Below are 10,743 nucleotides of genomic sequence, written 5' to 3' on the forward strand. Positions count from 1 at the left end.
ATGTTAGTGAATTACTGTGATACCAATGAAAGTTAAATGATGCAATGAAGATCGGGTGGATCACAAGGTCAGGAGTTTGAGACCATCCTGGCCAATATGGTGAAACCCCGTCTCTACTAAAAATACCAAAATTAGCTGGGCATCGTGGCAGGCCCCTGTAGTCCCAGCTACTCAGGAGGCTGAGGCAGGAGAATCGCTTGAACCCAGGAGGCGGAGGTTGCAGTGAGCCGAGATCACACCACTGCACTCCAGCCTGGCCGACAGAGTGAGACTCCATCTCCAAAAAAAAAAAAAAAAAAAAAAAGATGTAAATATTATTATTGTTTGCCATCACCCTTATGTGCTGTCTTGGCTTTATGTTGTGCTTAGATCTTTTCCAGGTGCAATTTGAATTGATGCAACTAATGGAAACTAGAACAGAAGTTCATATTGCCCTATTGTATTACACTATTGGACTCATGTTTCAGTATCACCAGGTGCATAAGGAAAATTTCAAAAGTAAATCAAGAGAAAGAAATATGATCGCAGTTTAACACAATGTAAATTTATTATTTGTACTTTTTGTCTAAATGGTTTGCCTAAAAGACTGAAAGACATTTTATATTAGTTAGAATACTTGAGGATAATAACATAAAAACTTTCCTTTCCAACTTGTTTATAAAAGGAAATCTTCACTGTTTTGAACATCAGTTATTTTAAACTTCTAAGTTGTTAGCACAGGAAAAGCAACAAAATTCTAAGTGCAGTAATCACTTTACTGCGTGGTCATGTGAAATCAAGGCAATGTTATGAGTATTACTGGAAAGCTGGACACAGTAATGGGAAAAGTGACTAAAAGTATGCAAAACTAAGCAGATTGTGTCTCTAGAGTATTTCCCATCTCAAGTTTAGTTATTTACTAATTTGGCAACATCTGACCTATCTTTACTTGTGAGAAAATAAACAAACACATAAGCTAACTCTCAGAATATGGTTATACATAGGTGTAGCCTATGACTTTGAATGTATTTGTTTGAATAGCGTAAAACAAAATAAAAATAAAATCTTGTTACAGTGCAAGAAATGGCAGTCATTAAGATGAGGCAAGTGTCATGAAGTATGAAAATATGGTACTTGAATTCTATTTATTAGAAAGTCTTCACTTAGCTGAGCATGTTTTTTTAACAAATTCAATTACTGATTTGAATATTTATTATACTTAATTATTGCAGCCATGAAAAGAGGTGCTGGCTGAGGCTGCATTTAATAAAAACATTTAATCAGCTTGAGGTTAGTAAACCATTTAATTTGTTTTTTCATGAAGATTTAACTTCTAGAATAATTTCATTTATGTATTTTTAGGTATAGCCCTAGATTCTGGTCTACATAGTATACAAATCATTTTAGAATGACACTAGGTTATTTCAACTGCTTTTCTACAGAAGTGTTAAATAAGGGAGTAAAGTGTTGGCTTTTTCCATAATTGAAATAAATGTACAATGAGCAGTAACATCCTGATTTCACTGCTATTTTGTTTAATCAACATAATGATGTAGATTTACTCTGTATATATATGGAAGAGTGAAAGAAGGTTGGGAAGGAATAACTATCAATTAATATAGGTGATATAGTAGTTATTTTTGCAAATCAACTATAATTTCTGAATGGATATTCAGACCATATTTACATTACATAGAAGAGGCACACACCAAAAGATTTAACAAATGTGCCAAATATTGATGAATATTTAGTTAGGTACCAAAAAGATGTTGTATAAATTAGGATGCTTTCGACCATAAGAGACTCATCTCAAAAATGGCTTGAAAATGTGGGGAATTTTTATCTCACTTAGTGTGAAGTTAAAGGTAGGGCAAGTCCAAATTAATTCAAGTTAATTAAAGCCCCAAGTTCTTGGAATTTGCTCTGCTAGTCTTAGCTGGTTAGCCTTTGTCCTGAAGTTTGTAACTTCATGACCAGAAGATGATTGCAATATTTTCTAAGTATACAGCCTGAAGGTGTAAACCAGGTAGTCTCAGCAAAACCATTGATGCATGGTCACCTTTCCCTTAGTTGACAAATACTTGCCTTCCAGATACTTTGAATCAGAATGGGCATTTTAACTAAGATCCAGTGCAACTAAAGGCAATAATCAAACAAATGATAAAATAATTATTCTGAGCTGAAAACACAAGTCTGAATATTGGAAGAGGTTCCTGATTTCCAGGCAGAATAGATAAGCAAAGATATCAACCTAAACACATCCTGGTTATAGTCTAAAATTTAAAGAATAAATGGGAAAAGATTATGAACTTTAAGGAAGAAATAACAACTTACACATAAAACAAAAAGGAAAAACTATCTGTTGACAGATTTATCACCTGCTAGATAAGAGCAGAATAACCATTCACTAGGAGAAAATGGGAGACGCTAGAAGATACTGCAGTAATACTTATAGAGTACTGAAGAAAAAACAAAAACCAGAAATTCAATACACAGCTAAGATATCATTTACCTGTAAATGATACATGGTAAAATAAAGGGTAAAATAAGGATATTTGCAGATTCACAAGGAGAACTTAGCCTTCACATACTCAGCTGAGGAAAATCCTAGAGACAAAACTCTAACAAAAACAAACTAGCCGGGTGCAGTGGTGCAGGCCTGTAGTTCCAGCTACTCAAGAGGCTGAAGTAAGAGGATCACTGGAGCCCAGGGGTTCTGGGCTGTACTGTGCTATGCTGATCAGGTGTCCACACTAAGTTCACCATCAATATGATGACCTCCCAGGTGGGAAATGGAGCAAGTGAAAACTCCCGTGCTGATCAGTAGTGGGATCATGTCTGTGAATAACCACTGCACTCCAACTGGGCAACATAGCAAGACCCCATCTCTAAAAAACAAACAAACAAACAAAAATGATTCAGACAAATGTCAAGATAGAGTAAAAGAAGAAAGTACTGAAGGCCCTTCAACATAAATTGGATCAGATAATAAAAATAATAGCAAAGTTCTTTTCATGCTGTATCCTTAATTCTTCACCATAATCTTAGGAAGTGAATGTATTAATTATCTTTTGCTATATAACAAATTACTCCCAAAACTTGGCGGCTTAAAACAACAAATATTATTTCACAATTTCTGTGGGTCAAGAATTTGGAAGTAGTGACTCTGGCTCAGGGTCTCATTTAAGGTGGTAGTTCAGGATGCCAGTCAGGGCTGCAGGCATTGAGGCTGCTTCCTCAATGGCCCACTCACATGGCTGTTGGCTGGAGGCCTCACTTTCTCACCACATGGGCCTCTTCATGGGACTGCCCGAGTGTCCTTACAGCGTGGCAGCTGGCTTCCCCTAGAGTGAACATTCTGAGAGACAGAGAGAGAGTTAGAAGGCATGCTGTCACTTCCACTGTATCCTATTCACCAGAAGTGAGAGACTAAATTCACCAAACAGAAAAGTGAAGGAGAATGAGGCTGCAGTTTTTTGGGTGAGAGTTGAAGAATGTATGGATATTTTGAACAACCACAATATAATTCTTCTTTTCACTGAAGCACAAAAAATTTTATTTAACTTGTCCAAGTTTACACGGTTAGCAGGCAACACCTTTGAGAAAAAATTCCATGTAGTCTGATACAAGCACCCAAACTCATAACCACAATGTGAATCTAACTGCTTTTCAATTAAAAAAGAAAGAAAGATTCCCTTCAAATGTGGCATATGCATTCACATGGAGCATTCATACTGCCAGTGACAGTACCATAGTTATATGGAATTAGAAGTTCTAACTTATCTTGGCCAAACTAAAGATTTAGGGCTGGGTAGAAGGTTGGAGGGATGTAAGGTCATTCTCAAGATCTCATCTAGGAGAAGAAAACAAAATGGGGAAGTAGAAGACAAAATGGTTTTTTAGGTTGGGAAAGGACTGGGAGAATCAAGCATCTAGAAATGGGCACAAAGAGTTACTTTATTTTATTTAAAAGAAAATAGATGTTTGACTATTAATGCCTGATAACGGAAGGTGATTATTAATGAGATGAAAAAGTTCATCAGATTCTCCAAGTTAGGAGGGACTTGAAGACCAAATTGATAAAAATTTAAAAAAAAGATGTCATAGTAGAATAATCTAGATAATAAGCAATCAATGAGACTGAAAAAATAAAATCAAGTATATCACTTGTTACACTAAATATTAATATACCAGATTCTCTCATTAAAAAACAGAGAAAGTCAAATTGGATTAAATAAGAACAAAAAGTTAGCTATATAGTATTTATCAGAAACATTCTTATAAACAAATTGATAATGAAAGATTAAAAATAAGAGATTTGAGGCAAGGCAAGCAAAAAGAAATAAATATTAAACAAGGAGAAATTAAAGGCTATGGACATTACCTAAGAAAAAGGATGACATAGAGTTATAGTGGCAAAAGTTAGGAAGCAGATGACATAAATCTATATGCACAAACAGTATGGCCACAAAATACATTAATTAAAAATTACTAGAAATATAAGATGAGTTTGATTAAAATACACTGATTACAAGGGATTTAACATATAAAAATTAGGCTGATGTGGTAAATTTAAATATAATCAAATATTTAGGAAAATAGAACAACACAACAAAGTTGATTACATATATTCATTTTCCAGATAATATACTTTATGCCTATGAAATAGTTCTTAAAATCAATTATATATGGTCGGGCGCAGTGGCCCACGCCTGTAATCCCAGCACTTTGGGAGGCCGAGGCAGGCGGATCACGAGGTCAGGAGATCGAGACCATCCTGGCTAACACAGTGAAACCCTGTCTCTACTAAAAATACAAAAAAAAATAAAAAAATTAGCTGGGCGTGGTGGCGGGAACCTGTAGTACCAGCTACTTGGGAGGCTGAGGCAGGAGAATGGCGTGAACCCAGGGGGCAGAGCTTGCAGTGAGCAGAGATTGTGCCACTGTACTCCAGCCTGGGCGACAGAGTGAGACTCCGTCTCAAAAAAAAAAAAAAATCAATTATATATTTAACCACACACACACACACACACACACACACACCTTTTCTAAAAAATCGGGATTTAATAGCCATATTATCTGATCACAGGCTGTTGAAGATAAATGATTTAAAGGTGGCCTAAAGTTTAAGTACTTGCAAATTAAGAAACATCCTCTCCACATCAAAGAGAAAATCACAACTAATGTTACTAATTTTCTAGGAAGCAATTTAAAGAACACTAAATCCAAAACCTATGAGACGCAGATGAAACTGTGTTCAGGGGAGAATGTATAGCCTTAAATGCTTACATTGATAAAGTAAATGAAAGAAAAAAATAGTTTTTATCCTAGGAAATTAGGAAAAAAGCAAAGTGAAATATACTACTAAGAAATAAAGGCAAAATTACTGAATTTCATGAAATAGAAAACAATAAAATATATTAGAAAGGATAAAAAGGATTTTAAAAATCTGCTGTTTTAAAGAATCTGTAAAACAGAAAGTCTTATGGTTCAGATTAAAGAAAAAAAGTTTGTGTACGTGTGTGTGTGTGTGTATTATTAAGAAAGGAGATATAACTTCACAATCAAAGAAGTTTCAAAGAATTGCAGTTATATGGCAATAAATTTGAAAACTGAGAGGACACAGAAGATTGTGTAACAAATTACAAATAATGAAAATTGACCTTATTCTGAAGTAGAAAACAGGAATAGATCAAGTTTCATGCAAGAGTTTGGAAAGACGATTAAAAATGTACCCTCTAAAGAGCAAGCTGGGCATGGTGGGTCATGCCTGTAGCCCTAGCTACATGGGTGGCTGAGGCAGAAAGATCACTTGAGCCCAGAAGTCCAGAAGTTCGAGGCTACAGTGAGCTATGATTGTGCCAGTGCCCTCCAGAAGAGAGAAAGAAAGAAAGAAAGAAAGAGAGAGAGAGAGAGGGAGGGAAGGAGGGAGTGAGGGAGGGAGGGAGGGAAGAAGGAAGGAAGGAAGGAAGGGCAGAAAGCAGACCAGACCAGATTTCATAGCTGTATTCTGTCTATCCTTAAAGAATAAATAGTTCCACTTATATTTTAAATATTCTAGACGACAGAAGAAGGAGGAAAGTTCTTAGGAACCGATAAGAGAATTCAGAAGAACCAAGATTCAGTAGCCTACAAAGAATGAAAATATGTTCATAGCAAGACAGCTTTTGAGATATTCATTTCAAATTCACAAAAACTCCCCCATGCAATCTTAAAGAGGCTTTACTTTATTTAAGCCAAAGAAAAGTGCAGATCCTGATATGAATATATTTATCTACAAATGGCTCATATTCTGAAGTAATACTATTCAACTCTCATTCATTCAAGAGCTGTTCTGTAATTGTTCCAATATAAAGGAGTCAAAACAATTTCTTAATGGAAGTATTAAGTAGTGCTCTATGTTGTCAACTAATTTATTTCCCATTTCAAACATTAGTTGACATGTTTTCATTTCTCTTTTGGAAGGATACAACTAAATATGTTATCAATCCATCATTTACTTGTACAATAAATAAAGTTCTAAATCACTGCACAGTGTAAAATGGCAAATAGACTTCCCCATAACACAAAGCCATCCTGAAAAGTTTTGTTCATTTTAGAAGAAAAAAATTTTAAAACCTGAGCACCATAGGATATGAATTTTGTAAATAATTATGAAAAGAAAACAACAATAACAAAACTCTACTAATCTTAGCTCAATCTTATAAAAAGTTCCATAATGAGTAATCAAATTTTATTTCCAATTAAATATGTTATCACCCGGTAGTATGCCATACCAGTTTCTAATTCATACTTCAATTATCTTCTAACTTAAATTAATGACTATAATTGCTGTTATAAAACAACAGCTCTATAGCCTGCCTTTCAGACCAGTAAATAAGAGTTTAAGGGCTTGTGATAGCAAATGAAGTTTCTTATTGGATTTTAAGAAAAATTTTTATAGAAATGTGTGAGGTTATTCAATAGAATCACATTTAATTTGCCAAGCATTTTGCAGGATGCCTAGGACTATGTAAGAAGTATTAAATTTGCAAGCCCTTTGAGTAGTTGTAATTTAAAGATAAAAATTGGTTTAATACCAGACAAAGATAGAAGCACAAGTTAGGTTATTAGAGAATTCAGCCAGTGCATAAGTTTGTATCGTAAGTCATTGGCAAGAACAACGTGTACTTTTCTGTCACCTGCCAACTAGCTATGTTTTGAGCAGTAGGAATATTTAATACTCTTTCCTCCCATTTTTCCTTTGTGTTGTCCAAATTCTGACAACTCTACTGCCAGATAGCTCAGGGCAAAAATGATAAAGTTCAAGTTAAGAAGGCTCTGCAGTGTTCTCAGTTCTCCTCTGGTGAAAGAGGAGAAAGGTTGTGTTTAATTACTAATCTGGGATTTCCAAAACTTTACCCATGCGCTGCCTGTCCCCTCATTAGCATGAAGCTGTTATTTAAATAGTTCAGCAATAACGACTTCAGTAGCCTCCCTAGGTTAAAAAGATTGAAATTAAATGTGTTTATCTATTGTTCTACTATTCAGTTACCTGATTATAAAATCAAAGATTATTTCATGAAACTCAGTACCCCTTCAGGGAAAAAAAAAAATTCCCTAAAACAAAGTTAGGAGAGTGAATCGGACCACATGCTTATCTCCAAGGTCTCAATCAACCAACAAATGCTTACCCAACTTCTCTTCAAAATATTTGCGCCAGTAGTTCTGATATGACCCCCAAGAATCAACCACAGAGCCAAGATGGAGCTTATGTCATTGTTATGCATACTTCTTTTATGGCTTGTGAGGGCAGTTCATACTATTCTGATTTTACAACTGAGACCCAAGGAACCTGAGTGACTTGTTCATCATTGCTAGGCTCCATTATGTCAAAAAAACAAACTCAAATGTGAGGCTTTGCCTACACTGAGAAAGAGCAGTTCAAGAAACGGTGCCCTGATTCTGTTAAAATAACCTGAGAGTTATGTGGTAAGTAGTTGAGAGTGAATAGGGTAGCTGTGAGAGGTGACAGCGTACTGGCAGTCCTCACAGCCCTCGCTGGCTCTAGGCGCCTCCTCTGCCTGGGCTCCCACTTTGGCGGCACTTGAGGAGCCCTTCAGCCCACCGCTGCACTGTGGGAGCCCCTTTCTGGGCTGACTAAGGCCGGAGCCGGCTCCCTCAGCTTGCAGGGAGGTGTGGAGGGAGAGGCGCGAGAGGCAACCCGGGCTGTGCACGGCGTTTGCGGGCCAGCTGGAGTTCCGGGTGGGCGTAGGCTTAGTGGGCCCCGCACTCGGAGCAGCCGGCCAGCCCTTCCGGCCCCGGGCAATGAGAGGCTTAGCACCCGGGCCAGCGGCTGCGGAGGGTGTACTCGGTCCCCCAGCAGTGCCAGCCCACCAGTGCTGCGCTCAATTTCTCACCGGGCCTTAGCTGCCTTCGCGCGGGGCAGGGCTCGGGACCTGCAGCCCGCCATGCCTGAGCCTCCCACCCCCTCCATGGGCTCCCTTGCGGCCCGAGCCTCCCCGATGAGCGCCACCCCCTGCTCCACGGCGCCCAGTCCCATCGACCACCCAAGAGCTGAGGAGTGCTGGCCCACGGCGCAGGACTGGCAGGCAGCTCCACTTGCAGCTCTGGTGCGGGATCCACTGGGGGAAGCCAGCCGGGCTCCTGAGTCTGGTGGGGACGTGGAGAACCTTTATGTCTAGCTCAGGGATTGTAAACACACCAATCAGCACCCTGTGTCTAGCTTAGGGTTTGTGAACGCACCAAGCCACACTCTGTATCTAGCTACTCTGGTGGGGCTTTGGAGAACCTTTGTGTCCACACTCTGTAGCTAGCTAATCTGGTGGGGACGTGGAGAACCTTTGTGTGTAGCTCAGGGATTGTAAATGCACCCATCAGCCCCTGTCAAAACAGAGGCCTCGGCTCTACCAATCAGCAGGATGTGGGTGGGGCCAGATAAGAGCATGAAAGCAGGCTGCCTGAGCCAGCAGTGGCAACCCGCTTGGATCCCCTTCCACACTGTGGAAGCTTTGTTCTTTTGCTCTTTGAAATAAATCTTGCTGCTGCTCACTCTTGGGGTCCACACTGCTTTTATAAGCTGTAACACTCACCGCGAAGGTCTGCAGCTTCACTCCTGAAGCCAGCGAGACCACGAGCCCACCAGGAGGAACCAACAACTCCAGAAGCGCCGCCTTAAGAGCTGTAACACTCACCGTGAAGGTCTGCAGCTTCACTCCTGAGCCAGCGAGACCACGAACCCACCAGAAGGAAGAAACTTCGAACACATCTGAACATCAGAAGGAACAAACTCCAGATGCGCAACATTAAGAGCTGTAACACTCACCGCGAGGGTCCCTGGTTTCATTCTTGAAGTCAGTGAGACCAAGAACCCACCAATTTTGGACACAGTTTGACAATAAATTTACACTCAAGTATCTCCAAGGAATCAAACTTACAGATTAATAATTAGTAATCAGGTCACGTAAAGTAAATTATAAAAGAGCATTGATACCAAGATTGGCAGAAAGTTTTTTGTGTGACAAAACCAAGTTTTGGCTAAGATACACACTGCTGATGGGAGTCTAAATTGCTGTATATATCGGGAAAACAAGTTGTCTTTATCTTGATGTTATAAATAACCTGACCCAGAAATTTAACTCCTAGACATATACTCTAGCGAAACTCTTGAACGTGTGCGTCCAAAGACATGTATAAACATGATCATAGTAGTATTGCTTTTAGCAGCAAATTCTGGAAACATCCCAAATGTCTATCAATAGTAGAACTGATGTGAAAGGGTTGTGGAATGGTAATACAATGGAATAGCCTACAGCTGTTTAGATAAAGGAACTCCAATTAAACATACCAACAAAGATACATTTCAAAAACAAGACATTGAAAGGGAAAAAGTCATCAAAACAATACACAACATTCTACCACATTTTTATAAATTCTCAAAATATGCAATATTAAACATGCATCATTTAGGGAGGCATTCAATGTAGCAATGCATTTTTAAGAGGTTGGGATGATAAATGTAAAATTCAGAACAGATATTATCTCTGGGAACAGGAAGAGGAGGATGCAGTGTTGGGAAGAAATACATATAAGTACAGCAGTAGAGGCAGACTTTTTTTTCCTTTTCCTTTTTCCTTTATTTTTCCTAGCTTTCTTTTTCTTTAGCTATGGTATGCTTTGTGTTTTTTGCACTTTCCATATATCATACAGTATATTTTGGTGTGCATGAAATAGTCCTTAATAACATTTTTATTATTTTTTATTTGACTTTTAAGTTCAGGGGTACATGTGCAGATTTGTTATATAGGTAAACTTGTGTCATGTGGTTTTGTTGCACAAATTATTTTCTCACCCAGGTATTAAGATTAGCACCCATTAGATATTTCTCTTGATCCTCTCCCTTCTCCCACTCTCCACCTTCTACCCTCCAATAGGCCCCAGTGTGTGCTGTTCCCCTCTATGTGTCCATGTGTTCTCATCACTTAGCTCTCACTCACAAGTGAGAACATGCAGTTTTGGGTTTTCTGTTTCTGCGTTAGCTTGCCAAGGATAATTGCCTCCAGCTCCATATTCCTGCAAAAGACATAATTTTGGTCCTTTATATGGCTGCATAGTATTCCATGGTGTATATGTACCGCATTATCTTCAGCCAGTCTATCATTGATGGGCACTTAGGTTGATTCCATGTCTTCACTCTTAACATTTTTAAACAGTCTCTGAGTAGAACAGGGTAGGTTGGTGTAAGGAATTACTGTTTTTAATTGG

General features: G+C 38.4%; 1 long non-coding RNA gene across 2 annotated transcripts in view; it reads right to left on the bottom strand.

Annotated features, from left to right (window-relative positions):
• Positions 1-523: 523 nt before the first annotated feature.
• The window catches only part of LOC129529122 (uncharacterized), a 201,153-nt gene continuing 190,933 nt past the window's right edge, over positions 524-10,743 (bottom strand). Inside the window, exons 4-5 of one of the 2 annotated variants that reach the window (XR_008674541.2) lie at positions 3,233-3,337; positions 524-2,867 (exon numbers count right to left, since the gene is read on the bottom strand). This is a non-coding gene — a long non-coding RNA (uncharacterized lncRNA). The remainder of the gene's footprint in view (positions 2,868-3,232; positions 3,338-10,743) is intronic. The other variant, XR_008674540.2, reaches the window with a different exon arrangement.

This window comes from Gorilla gorilla, chromosome 21 (genome assembly GCF_029281585.2).
Source record: "Gorilla gorilla gorilla isolate KB3781 chromosome 21, NHGRI_mGorGor1-v2.1_pri, whole genome shotgun sequence".
Lineage (NCBI taxonomy): Eukaryota > Metazoa > Chordata > Mammalia > Primates > Hominidae > Gorilla > Gorilla gorilla.